Below are 14253 nucleotides of genomic sequence, written 5' to 3'. Positions count from 1 at the left end.
TGAGCCTTGTGAGAAGGGCCCCCAGGCATGAGGGTCACCAAGGGGAGGCAAGAGGAAGGGTGTGAGCATTGGGGGGCCCCATCAAAGATTTGCAGAGGGGGCCCCATGAATTGTAGTTACGCCACTGATTGCTGATCCCAATGCTTCAATATAAATAGTAATTTTTCACTAAAAATTACCCCTTATATCAGATCTTATTCTGTATCCAGGACAATGCAGAGTGTGCAGTTGGCTGTGTATCCCCCAGCTGGTCCTAAAGCCACTGTCACCTCACCCACCCCGCCCCCTAATGCAGGTTGAGGAGCAGAGCATAGCTGTACCTCTCCCCAGCTGGTACCACAGGCATGATCTCCCCCATAATGCAGAATATGCAGTGGAATGTACCTTCCCCAATGGTCCCATGTCCACTGGCTCCCCAAATTATGTAAAGAGTACAGCGGAGTGTCCCTCCGCCAGCCAGTTCCAAAGCCATTGGCTCCCCCCTATAATGCAGGGTAGTGCAGTGGTGCCCCCTCCCCCGGCCAGTCCTGCAGCCACTGGTGGCGTGTACAGTGAAGTGTCCCTACCCCACAATGGCTTCCCCCATCATTAAGAGTGTGCAGTTGAGTGTATCTACCCCAACAAGTCCTGCAGCCACTGTCTTCCGCATAATGCAGAATGTGCAATGGAATGCTCCTACCCTACAATGGTCCGAAAGCCATTGGCTCCCCCCATAATTCAGAGTGTGTAGTATTGTGTCCCTCCCCCCCAGCCAGAAGAAATCTATTCCCTAGGTTCTCAACATGTGGTGCACATACCCCAGTGGATATTCAGTAGCCCCCCCCCCCCCCCCCAATAGATAGGGGGGCATTTGGAGAGGGGAGCTCCCTATTCTACATAAGGCACCTGTAGACATAAGCCTACAGTGCCTTATGGTAAATCTGGCTATGCCTCCACCTCCTCTCCCTCAGTCCACAGGACTTGCCTGATGGAGCCACGACTACATTTAACACTCTCATATTGTTTAATGGTGGTATTTGCAGTTTGTATTGTTATTAAGTTAACAGAGGAGTTTTGTTATACTGACATTTTACATATAAATAGCACTTAATGTGGTTTTGAAGGTGTGCTGTGTGTAATGTGAGACAATAACACCCCACCAGAGAGCCTCGCAGGCAGCCCCCCGTCAGTAGACAGATTCCGATGCTTTGGAGGGTTTTTATAAGCATGCTTCTCCCTCCAGCACCTTCCCTCTCCAGGAATGTGTCTGCAGGGAAGTGTATGATCATAGCGGTAACCCCAATCTCACACGTACGCCAGCAGTGAATTATGCATGATGGGGTGTTAGATATTCATAGCTTTTTTTTTTCACTTGCTGGAATCTCACACTCCTCTTTACAGCCGATCTGTCTTACGACTGGCAAATTGGGTCGCGCGGCGCTGTCATCCAAATGTTTTCCTGTTACTCTACGCGAACCTGTCGCGGATTCTTTACCGTTATTAATTTTATTACCGTTCAATTACAAAGTGCTTTGCTGCTTAATGCTGACCTGTGATTAAGACCTAGCGAGATTATCCTCTGCAGGAACGTAAAGCTGGAGAGCTTATTTAGCTTCTATGGCTGGTTACAGCAGAATGAGGCCAGCGTCATAGATAAATAAGTAGAGTAAGACACCCCCCGCCCTCCCCCCCCGATTATGCTCTTTTATTATAGTCACACCCCAAACATTGTATGCTCCTATCGAGGAAGACAGAAAAGAAAGACAACGAAAGCCCAATCTAGTGTCGTATGTATTGGGAAGGGTAGGATAGATTATAAGGTATCGGTATATTCACAAACAAGGCAACCACTGTAGATGCAGGTGAGGAGATTGGGGTGGACTTAAAGAGAACCAGAGATGAAACACCCTCTTGTGTTTTACTTTATGAATCATTGGGAACATGACAGTAAACACCTGGGGCCTGATTCACAAAGCGGTGATAACTCAGTTATCACGCCTAAAAGACTTTAGGCATGATAACCTTTGCACCACCTAGTTATCACCGATTTGTGCTGCTCTTCGCGCGAAGCTCCCGCGCGCAAAGTCCCATAGGGCTTAATGGACGCTGCGCGCGAAGCGGGGGCGCTGCACGTGCGCGGTTGCGGGCGGAAAATTCGCGCCAGTTTCTTCTTATCATGCCTAAACTGAGTTTAGGCGTGATAAAGGGCTTTTCACTCGCGTGCAAACACTTTGCACCGCTTTGTGAATCAGGCCCCTAATCTGCTCTTTGTTTCATTGTTCTCTGTTTAATCTGACTGTTATCACCTCTGATAAGAATCCCCCACTGAGCACTCAGTCTAGCTTTGCTAGGGAATGATTATAGCTGAGTCTGTCTTCTCTGGTGTCTTTTCAAGCCCAAGCCTGCCCCCTCGTGGTTCTGCTATAATGACTCAGCTATAATTATTCCCTGCAAAACCAGACTGAATGCTCAGTCCGGGATTCTTATCACAGCTGTTAACAGACACTTTTAGCAGTGAGGATGAAACAGAGAGCAGGGTAGGTGTTTTCTCTAATGTTCTTACTGATATATATGGTAAAATAAACAAGGGAGCTTCGTCTCTGGTTCACTTTAACCAGCAAATAGTGAACAAAGGCACCAGTAGAGTAAAAAATGCTAAAACTTTAAAATATTGGAGACGTAGTGGTGAACTTACCTACTCCAGACATATGACAAAACGTGTATATGTTTAATGAATATTTATTGATACACTTCACAAGTATTTGCAACACGTTTTGCAGGCTTGATCCTGCTTCATCAGGCAGTTCGATTGGAGTATACAGCTGTAGGTAAGAGGCAGTAAGTATTAGGTGTCTATAGGCATATAAATGTACATACTGTATTTTTAAGTCAGAAGGCAGGGGAACATATGTTGTATAGAGTTGGGGGGGGGGGGTAAGTTGTTAGTAGATATGAATGGTAAGGTGCAACAACAAGTACCCTAGGGGGTACTTACCTCGGGGGGGAAGCCTCTGGATCCTAATGAGGCTTCCGCTGTCCTCTTCACCCTCCGGGATCCATGGCTGGCAGCCCTACTAAAAAAAAACGCTAACAAGCGCAATAGTGGCTTTCCGATGGGCTCCAGTGGAAATAGCTGAGTCCAATCAGGTCCGCTCTACTGTGTGCAATATTGTGCAGCTATTTACGCCTGTGCCCGATTGAAAAAAAACGCAACTGCGCCTGCCCACTGCCCAGGAACACGGAAGGAAAATATTTACAGGCTGCTGTTTGGGGGCTGCCAGCGCTGGATACCGAGGCTCAAGAGGACGGGGGAAGCCTCTTTAGGATCCAGAGACTTCTCCGTCCCGAGTTAAGTACCCCTCCAGGGGCTCCTTTTTTATGTGAGAGGAGTTTCAGAGGCATTTGGCTTGGACCCAGATTTGTACTAGTTTTTACTCCTTTGATTGCCTGAGGAAGCGGGATAGAACCTGTGAAATGTGTTGTGTTGCATTTTGGAGTACTTAAATAAACAGTATATTTATTGAAACTTTAATCAACACAGTCTGAGTTTTACTTGTTGGGGAGGTAAGCCCACCACTGCCGTCCCTTTTAAACGTTTTTTAAAATGTTTTTACTCTAGTCTGCTCAAGCTTCTCTTCATATTGTGAGAGGAGTGGGAAGACTATAGGACCCAAAGCCTTCCCATCTCCTTAGGTAAGTATCTGTTGTTTTTTTTTATAGATTTGCTTCAGACTCCCTTTAATGGTGCACTTTGTAAAATATAAACGATATTAATAATAGAGCCATTGGAATGCTACAGCGCAAGCTGCTCACTGAATTTTGGTGGCCAATTTCCGCACTCAGGCATCGGGCCCTGCAATTTTGCAAAACAAATGTGCCTGAAAAATAGGCAAAGGGAAAGATTAATCCAAATTCAGAGCCGTGCGTGTCCGTTATGGCGTTCTTTGAGGACCGTCCCCTCCCGCCATCCGGAAGTGTCTCTCCGTCCCTGACCGCCCATTACGTGCTTTCGTCTCCCGCGGGCTGGTGTTTAGCGTTCTCGGAGGAGCAGAGGTCTCACCATTGAGATGCATGAGGTTTGCGGCGATGGGTGACACAGCGGATTTTTTTATACTATGTAAAACAGGTTGATTTTTAGATATAAAATTTGCTGTCTGGCAGAGTTGAAGTTACCATTTACCCAACATAATAACAGCAATTACGGCGAGCTCCAGGCAATCCTATTCATCAGAGCTGGAAGTGCTGCTCTGTTTCGCGGTCTCCATCTATGGAGCAGCTTCTGCTGGCTGGAAACCCGTAATTACACCTATATGTCTTGCTCATTGTGAGCGCTGAGTGTTCCGGCTCTCGGGACGGGGAATATCACATCTGATTTATTTTGTTTTCTCGTTCCCGGGGTCCGCTCCCATGTATCTCTCAGCTCGCGCACACGAGTCACATACACCAATTCTTTTATGGTTAACTTTAATGAGTGCCTTTCTGGACCTACCGTGATGACAGCAAAAAACAGGTAATGGCACAGAAGATGCCTCCTGCTCACTCAATGTACACCAGTGCGGAGAATAAAGAACAACAAACATGGCTGACAGATCAGTGATATCATAGAGATTGCAATCTATTTATCAGAAACATACAGTAAAATTGCCCAATGGACTTGGCAGCTGATCAACCACCCAATTCAATAATTATTATCGAATCGGATGAAAATTGGTACCACCAAGTGCATGCCCAGTCGACGATGTGACCAATTTCAGGCCAAACATGTCAATCGGATAATGCTGCAAGATGTCGGGTTGCTGCAATCGATCCAGTGCGCTGTGGTAACGGCGAGCAATATTGGGATGATTGCGAATATGATGGAACCCCCTAAGGTCAAATCTGCCCCCTGGGTGCATTCTACTTTACCTGTCTGTGTCCGCCGCTTCCTCCGGGCTCCGTCCATACACAAGCCCCACATGGTCGCTGGCGTACACATGGGCACGTGAATAACGTCACACATGCCCATGTTGCTCCTGCAATCACGTAGGGAGAATGTATGGACAGAGGACAGAGCTGGGACACGGACAGGTAAAGAATAGTGCACTGGGGGCACATTTGATACTGAGGGACAGTGTTGGGCCAGCATGATGGCGGATGTGGAGTCACAATGCTGATACCTAAGTCACTGCTACTGATCACATGCAGTGATTGGCCCTATGGCGGTGCCGTGACATTGCTGAGAATGCAGCCTATGCATTCACTAGAGGCCAGTGACATCACTAAGAAGGCAGCCTATCCATTATAGATCTGTAACATCACTGAGAATGTAGCCTATCCATTTAGTAGAGACCAGTGACATCACTGACCATGCAGCCTATCCATTCACTAGAGACCAGTGACATTGCTAAGAATGTAGCCTATCCATTCACTAGAGGCCAGTGACATCACTGACCATGCAGCCTATCCATTCACTAGAGACCAGTGACATTGCTAAGAATGTAGCCTATCCATTCACTAGAGGCCAGTGACATCACTGAGAATGCAGCCTATCCATTCACTATAGACCAGTGACATCACTGAGAATGCAGCCTATCCATTCACTGGAGACTAGAGACATCACTGAGAATGCAGCCCATCCATTCACTAGAGACTAGAGACATCACTGAGGATGCAGCCTATCCATTCACTAGAGACCAGTGACATCACTGAGAATTCAGCCTATCCATTTACTAAGGAGCAGTGACATCACTGAAAATGCAGCCTATCCATTCCCTAGAGACCAGTGACATCACTGAGAATGCAGCCTATCCATTTACTAGAGACCAGTGACATCACTGAGAATGCAGCCTATCCATTCACTAGAGACCAGTGACATTACTGAGAATGCAGCCTATCCATTCACTAGAGACCAGTGACATTACTGAGAATGCAGCCTATCCACTCACTAGAGACCAGTGACCTCACTGAGAATGCAGCCTATCAATTCACTAGAGACTAGAGACATCACTGAGAATGCAGCCTATCCATTCACTAGAGACTAGAGACATCACTGAGAATGCAGCCTATCCATTCACTAGAGACCAGTGACATCCCTTAGAATGGAGCCTATCCATTCACTAGAGACCAGTGACATCCCTTAGAATGGAGCCTATCCATTCACTAGACATTAGTGACATTACTGAGACTGGATAGATCTTTGGCATTGCCCTCTATTCATTCAGGCTGATGACATCAGTGAGGCGTGGCAGGCATTAATAAGACTGAGTATCGGTTTAGAGCCGGCGCTGCTGACGCTCTCGTATGTAAGGACTGCGTATCTGAAGCCTGCTGTGACTTTATAAAGCCGATATCCAGCCGGCAGAACGTCAGGAACACCCAGAACAAAGATTATTCTAATGAGCCTTTTTATCATAAACTCTTTGGGCATAAAATTAGCTCAGCGAAGTTGGCAGTAATTGCTGGAAGAGAGTGCGGAGCTGGACTTTTCATTTTTTATCAAAATGACAAGTTTAATTATCACAAATTATTGTGACCCGCACCCCCCCTCCCCCCAATTCATCCGGCTCCGGAATCATTATACAAGGCGCAGCAGCACTACCTGCGTATTAGCATAGCGGACTCGGGGGGATACCTTACATGAAACACGCTCAGCTTTGTTAATTAAAGTCACTGAAAGGGAGCGCCCAACCATGGGAAGTACATTTAAATGATATTATTAGGCTGATGTTCGCAACCCGCAGAGACTTTATCTCGCACACTTCCAAAATAAAATGTGAATGGTGATATACGACTGTGTTTGAACAATTATTTGCTCGGTCGAGGACTCAATGGAGTTGAAACATTAGATTATTGGAAACATTTAAATGAGGTCTGAGGGGCTGGGATTTTGAGGTGCATGGAGGATATCCACCAATGGCAACACCAATTGGTATCACCAGAGCTTCCACTCTCCGAATGATGGTTACTGTGTTTCATTCTGGCCTTTGGCTTTTTTGTCACAAGTCCCTCCCAATCTGCTGACATCACCTGAGCTACTCCTAATGTAACCCCACCTCCAGCCTCCTCCGCAGGGTCTGCTCACGTACTGTACCGCCTAGATCCAGCACTGCCTCTGCCGAAATTCCTCTTGAACCATAGTAACCAGAGCTCTTAGGCCCGTACAAACGTCCAACTCCACGACATGACCGATCCAACGACAAACCGTTTACACGATTTGTACTTTCCGCGCACCAAGCAACTGAATAGCGAACTGTGTGCGCAAGTGAAACGACAAACTGCATGACATGGCCGCATTCAAATTAAGTACACCGTGTGAACGACTTGTACACACGTGATCAACTGCAGAATATCAGCCCGACAGTCATGTGAGTTGATCCACTGGATGGATCGGGTAAACTGCCTGTTTTCAGTCCCTAGTCTAGTCGTTTGCCATGCGTACACATGCCTGATTGTTGTCTAAGAGACCAAAATCAGGTGACAATCAGGCAGATTTGATGGACGTGTGTACGAACCTTTACAAAGGCACTTTACCTACTGAAATATAGTAGTGGGGGGGGGGGGGGGGGGGAGGGGGGGATAAATCAATACATTACAAAGTAAGGAGTTAAAAAATAGAGGATAGATCAAAAAATGATTTTTACTCACCATGTAATTCGTCTATGTTGTTTGATCCACGTTAGCCTGTAGATCATTCATTCAGACATAAAAAACAGCACTAACCGCCTTTACCTATAAACCCATATACCCAATACCCACTAAGAATGTGATGGGCTAAAAGGTTGTTGTTGTTTTTTTAAATTAAATATACAGTGCTGCCCATAATTATTCATACCCCTGGCAAATTTTGAATTAAACATACTTTTATTCAACAAGCAAGTCGTTTTTTGACAGGAAATGACATAGGTGTCTCCCAAAAGATAATAAGACGATGTACAAGAGGCATTATTGTGGCCATGGATGTGATGTCATCAGGTTGTGCATCATCACGTGATAAAGCAGACCGAGGGTCGTGGTGGGCATCAGAACTGTCCGAGCGAGGAATACATCTGGTCTATGGCACACCTGTAAGCCTAATAACTAAGTCATATGATTCGGCTTGCATGGAGGTATTTTAAGCTTTTGTTTGGCCTCACCAGTGCAAGGAAAGAGTTGATATCATCCTATGGAAGGATTTGTTTGGTAGAGGTCTTGGCAACCAGTCATATTCGGTAGAATCACAACCGCTACAATTTCTGCAGACAGCCTAAAGGTACCAGAAGCTACAATTGCCAGTAATTACAAAGATGACCTGACAACCCGAAATCAGACAATAGAAGCCAGAAGAAACACAACTCCTTATCTGATGCAGTAGTCTGAGCACACGGAACTGAATTACTGTCCAAGGTGCTGGACTTCTTCTGATTCTCACAGCACATTTTTTTTTCTTTTTTTTTTAATTTAAAGGAAACCAGAGACGTTGGGGGAAAGCTTTTATACATACCTGGGGCTTCCTCCAGTCCAATACGCACGGATCGCTCCCACGCCGCCGTCCTCTGCTGGCTGGATCAGCCGGTACCGGGTCCCATCATTACCGCCAGTCGGCTCCCTCCATTATACGTACGCGTGAGCAGGGGAGGACTGGGACCTTTTGGCCTGGGGGGACAACACAAACTAGAGGCCCGTTTCACGGCATCCCCAGCCCAAAGCCATATCTTTCTTGTGTGCAAATCTTCAAATTGTGATGACTAACACACACACACACACACACACACACACACACACACACACACACACACACACACACACACACACACACACACACACACACACACACACACACTATGTACTACCTGATGCCTAACCCAATTTCTCCGCACAATCTACCTGTCTGTGTCTGATGCCTAACCTTAAAGGAGTTATCAGGCTTTTTTTTTTTTTTTAATGAAAATAAGTGCTACTTACCCAGGGCTCGTCCAGCCCCAAGCTCCAAGCATGTCCCTTGCCGCAGCTCTGCAGTCAGCTGTTCGTTGCCGCTGCCTCCCAGACCCTGGCGATGACGTCAGGCCGACTGCGCCTGTGCAAGCGGCGCTGTCAATCACCTCCACATGGACCAGAGCGTACTGTGCAGACGCAGAACTACTGTGCCTGCGCAGTACACTCCGGTCCACGTGGCGGTGATTGACAGTGCTGCTCGCACAGGCGCAGTACAGGCCGACATCCAGGTCGGACTGGTGCCATCGCCGGGGACTGGGAGGCAGCGGCAGCGAATGGCTGACTGCAGAGCTGCGGCGAGGGACATGCTGGGAGCGTGGGGCTGGAGGAAGCCCCGGGTAAGTAGCACTTATTTCATTAAAAATGCCTGATAACTCCTTTAAACAACCCCCCCCCCCACACACACACACACACACACACAAACCTACCTACCTGGTGATGCCTAACCCCACTCCTGCCCACCCACCATACAAACTACTTGTCTGACACCTACCCCCCCCCCCCTCCCAACTACCTGTTTGACAGTGCCTAACTGCCTGCCTCCCCCCTCCCCTGCCGCCAATCACACCACAAGAAGAAAAAACGTTCCCCCTCAGGCCAGGGTCAGGATAGGGATGATTATCACACAAAAAAAAACTCAGAGGGCACTGGCCTGGGCAGAGAATTGAATTTGACAGCAGTAGCAGGCAGGCAGCAAAGTGTGAGTAACTCAGTGACAAGAAGGGAGAAGAAGTACAGAAACAAAATTGATAAAAACCACCTTCTCCTCTGGCGACCTGGACCCGACCTCCTCTGTCCTCCTGTCTCCTCAGTCCTACACCTCCTCCTCCTCCACAGCAGCAAGCAGCTATTGGTGGCATCTCCGACTCCCAGCCCCCAGAGTGTCCGACTCCTCCAGCCAGGACAGCCAGCCAGCCACTCGTAGCCACAGCTCCAGGCCCCCAGCCCCCCCAGCACAGAAAGCTGAAGAGTGAGACAGCTCACTCCTACGACACCTCAGGCACAGCAGCACAGGGGAGGACTGTGTCCGACTCCTCCAGCCAGGCCAGCCAGCCACTCGTAGCCACAGCTCCAGGCCCCCAGCCCCCCCAGCACAGAAAGCTGAAGAGTGAGACAGCTCACTCCGACGACACCTCAGGCACAGCAGCACAGGGGAGGACTGTGTCCGACTCCTCCAGCCAGCCACTCGTAGCCACAGCTCCAGGCCCCCAGCCCCCCCAGCACAGAAAGCTGAAGAGTGAGACAGCTCACTCCGATGACGCCGCAGGCACAGCAGCACGTTGCGGGCGGCAATGGCTCCAGGCGGGGGGCGGAGTCAAGCAGGGTCAACCTACCGGGCCGGAGAGGACCTAAGCTATTTGTGTCCTTGTGCCGCTCACATCCACCGCAGGCGCAGCCACGCACAAGGGCACACCACGGCCGGCCGCCTCAGCCCCTTCTCTGATTGGATACTTCAACTTGCCGGGAAATATCGTGCGAGGTTGCGATCCCCACTGCGAACCTGTCACCCGTGGTATGTCTGCGGCCGCTGCGTATAGCAGCGGCTGGCCCTAATTACTTAAGATTCGGGCGGCCCGGGGGGCAATTGCCCCCCGTCCCCCTGGGCCAGTCCTCCCCTGCGCGTGAGGCTGCCTACTGCGCAGCCGCATGCGTACGTGTATGGAGGGAGCCCCTGTGATGCGGACAATTGGTCGCGTCCGCCGGAAGTGACGGGACCCGGTACCACCGATACAGGAAGCGGAGGATGGCGGCGTGGGAGCGATCCAGGCTTATGGGGCTGGAAGAAGCCCCAGGTATGTATAAAAGCTTTTTCTATTTTTTAGGAACGTTCCTCTCTGGTTCCCTTTAAAGGACAACTGACGCGAGAGGGATATGGAGGCTGCTATATTTATTTCCTTTTAAAGGATACCAAATGTTAATTAAAGTGGTCTGAAACTCTGACATAACATTCAATAAAAATGTGTTTTTCTACTTTTTATTATTATTCATACAGTAATCATATTTGCTTTTGTGCACACGCAATATTGTCTGTCTACAAATTACAAGTTTACAAAGTGTTGTTTATCTTGCCCTGAAAGCTGCTATTGCGTTTTATTCTAACTGCTTTTTATTATATATTAAAATCTCCTAATGAGTTTTTCTGAACTGTGTGTGGGCCTGAAGCAGAGACAGCTTCTCAAAGTGTTTTTTACTTGTTACACACTCTGTATCAACATTGAATGTAAACAAAGATACTGTTATCTTCAGTTTGGATGCAATTTGAAGCTGAATAGCAGGACAAAGTGCTTTGTTTAACCATTTCAGTGATGTTCTGCTAAAAAAAATTCTGCGATAGTAGGTTTAAAGCTGTGAGGAATCTTTTAGAGCTAAGTAGAAATGCTGACTTTCAGACCACTTTAAGCTAGAGAAACGGGTGGCAGGTGTATACTATCCTGATGCCTACCGCTCCCCCCGTTCTCCTCTCTGCCCTCGCAGTCTACCTAAATGCCCCTCTGGCAGCCTCTTCCGGGTTGCCGGTGTCGGGCACTACTGCGCAGGCGCTGGCCGGGCTGTGTGCGTCCCTATGACATGATACACATGACATAATTATGTCACACATATGCGCAGAGCGCTCCCAGCCACGGGTGTGCGCTGTAGGACAGTTAAGTGAGAAGACTATGTACTCTGTACTGCTCTGCGGAAGATGTTGTGCTATATAAATATAAAATAATAATAATGTCATGGGATTCAAGCAAAAGAAATGCAAGGAATGGTTTTTATGGCTTTTGTTGTTAAAAGCAGCTAGGCTTTAAAGAGAGACTGAAGCCACATTAAAAACTTGATTTTACCTGTTATTTAGCTGAAGTGATATGGCCAGTGCTAAAACACCGAGGCAAAACGAGGGTATTATAACCCCCAAATCCCCGGGGCAAAAATCAGGGAGCGCTTCCTGATAGAGGCAGAGCTTAGTGCAGTAGCTCTGCCTCTACTCACGTCAATCCCCGCTGATCACCACCTCTCCCCGCCCCTCTCAGTCTTCTTTCACTGTGAGGGGCGGGGAGAGGCGACGATCAGCAGAGGATTGATGCTAATGGAGGCAGAGCTACAGCGCTAAGCTCTGCCTCCCCGGGCAGCAAAATCCATGACTTTGAAAGTCGTAGATTTTTGCCCCAGGATTTGGGGGTTATAAAACACTTGTTCTGCCGCGGGAATGCAGCGTTTTAGCATTGGCCATATCCCTTCAGCTAAATAACAGGTAAAATCAAGTTTTTCATGTGGCTTCAGTGTCTCTTTAAGCTGCTATAAGTAGAATACATCATGATAGCATCTATTTGTGTTTTTAGCTCACTTTCCAGCTAACCATTCATAAACTGTGGAGAAAAACCTGCTCGCCCCTCAGACTGCCAATCCAGGCCAAAAACATCTATGAAAAAAGGGGTGGGGCTAATCAGAAGATCCACATGTGACCCCAAGCCTCCTTTTCGGCATCATCCAGCCAATAGATGATCTGCACACCTCTGACCATCTGTGCACATAGCATCTGTACTTTTGTCCTCCGCCAGGTTCCTAAAATAAATGTTTAAGCAGTAAATAGCAGTCTACGCATCTCTGTCAAGACAGCCTCTATTTAACATTACCTAGCAGCGTCGACAGCATTAATTTGATATTTAGGCCCTGTAGTATTTTTTTAATGACTTAATGAGAATCTGGTAATTAGGAGATGTTAAAATGCAGCATGCAGGTGTGGAATTTGCAAGTAATCAGCCTGGGAAAGTGTTTTCTAGCTCTTTCTTATTCCACCATTTGTAACGTTCAGCTGAAGACGCGCTGAAAGCTCAAAAATAGATGATTGATTGTGTGTGTCCTTTTCACCACTGACTGATTGTCCTTGGGAATTAAAGAGAATGGCGGTGAGTGTAGCCGAGCACTGCTGTGAGAAGAGCGCTCTCCACTCATGTCTGACGCCATTAACATTGTCTGTTTCTTTTTCTGTGCACACTTGAAACCGATTACCGGTCACAAGAAAAGGGCCCATGCGCCTTTCTGAAAACAAACAGCCCATTATGAAATGTCATCATTTTCATTAGATCCTAGAATGACTCTCTGGAAACAGAGTCCAGACGATTTGTGTTTCTCCATCACAGGGCTATATAGCTCTCAGGGCGAGTACTATATATATTTGACTATAAGTCTAGAAATGTAGGTCTGACTCACTAAATAAAAGTATAGGGATCAACTTATATACGAGTCATGGGTAACATTGAGCACACTGAGTAATGTGTGTACTATTATAGACATTCCGATTTGCAGCAATTTACCCTATGGTAAGTGATACTTTCTTGATAAAGGAAAAAACAAGAAAAAACAGGTCTGAAAGTCCTGGCCACAAAAATTAACAAAGAAAGGGGCAGGGAGAAACATACTGGGCTGCAGGAAGAGGGGTGCATAATTGCTGCACTTGGGGGCCTGGATGAGTTATTGGCTGCACTTAAGGGGCAGGAGGGGTTAATGGCTGCAATACTGTATGCAGTGCAGTCATTAACCTATTTTGGTTCCTGGACGTAGTTTCTACGTCCAGGAACCATGCGCGCTACCGCGCGCCCCCGCGGCCGATCGTGCGCGTGCACGCGCTTTCCCGGCCGCGGATTCGGTAGCCAAGGAATCAATGTATCAGGCTATGGAGCCCGATCATTGATTCCTCTCCCCCGCTGAAAAAGCGACAGCTTCTCTCGGAAGCTTAGCTTTTTCTGGCCGTCTCCTTCCCGATGCGTCACTCTAAGCGCGTGCTACGCTTAGAGTGACGTCATGTAAACAAACTCATGGCCGCCATCTTGTGGCCAAAAAGTAATACTACACCTGAAAAAACAAAACAAAAAGAATTAACACACATTTACATTATAAATCTATTGTTTACCTCCCACCCTCCCAAAAGTACCCAAATAAAATGTTTAGTATAAAAAAAAAAAAACCATTACAATAAAAAAAAAAACGTAAATATTTACCTAAGGGTCTAAACTTTTTAAATATCAATGTAAAGATGAAATATTTCTATATTTTTTTTATTTTAAACTTGTAAATAGTGATAGATGCAAAATGGAAAAAATGCACCTTTATTTCCAAATAAAATATTGTCGCCATACATTGTGATAGGGACATAATTTTAACGGTGTAATAACCGGGACATATGGACAAATACAATATGCGAGTTTTAATTATGGAGGCATGTATTATTTTAAAACTATAATGGCTGAAAACTGAGAAATAATGAATTTTTCCATTTTTTTCTTATTCTTCCTGTTAAAATGCATTTACAGTAAAGTGGCTCTTAGCAAAATGTACCCCCCA

The 14253-nt window shown here is 47.0% G+C and overlaps 1 long non-coding RNA gene across 1 annotated transcript in view; it reads left to right on the top strand.

Annotated features, from left to right (window-relative positions):
- Nucleotides 1-12329, top strand: part of LOC137522989 (uncharacterized) — a 202115-nt gene extending 189786 nt beyond the window's left edge. Inside the window, exon 3 of the long non-coding RNA XR_011022495.1 lies at nt 12252-12329. This is a non-coding gene — a long non-coding RNA (uncharacterized lncRNA). The remainder of the gene's footprint in view (nt 1-12251) is intronic.
- The last annotated feature ends 1924 nt before the right edge of the window (nt 12330-14253 follow it).

Source organism: Hyperolius riggenbachi, chromosome 6 (assembly GCF_040937935.1).
Source record: "Hyperolius riggenbachi isolate aHypRig1 chromosome 6, aHypRig1.pri, whole genome shotgun sequence".
Taxonomy (NCBI): domain Eukaryota; kingdom Metazoa; phylum Chordata; class Amphibia; order Anura; family Hyperoliidae; genus Hyperolius; species Hyperolius riggenbachi.
Note: the sequence above shows the minus strand (reverse complement) of the source record. Positions and strands in the feature narration are given on the sequence as shown.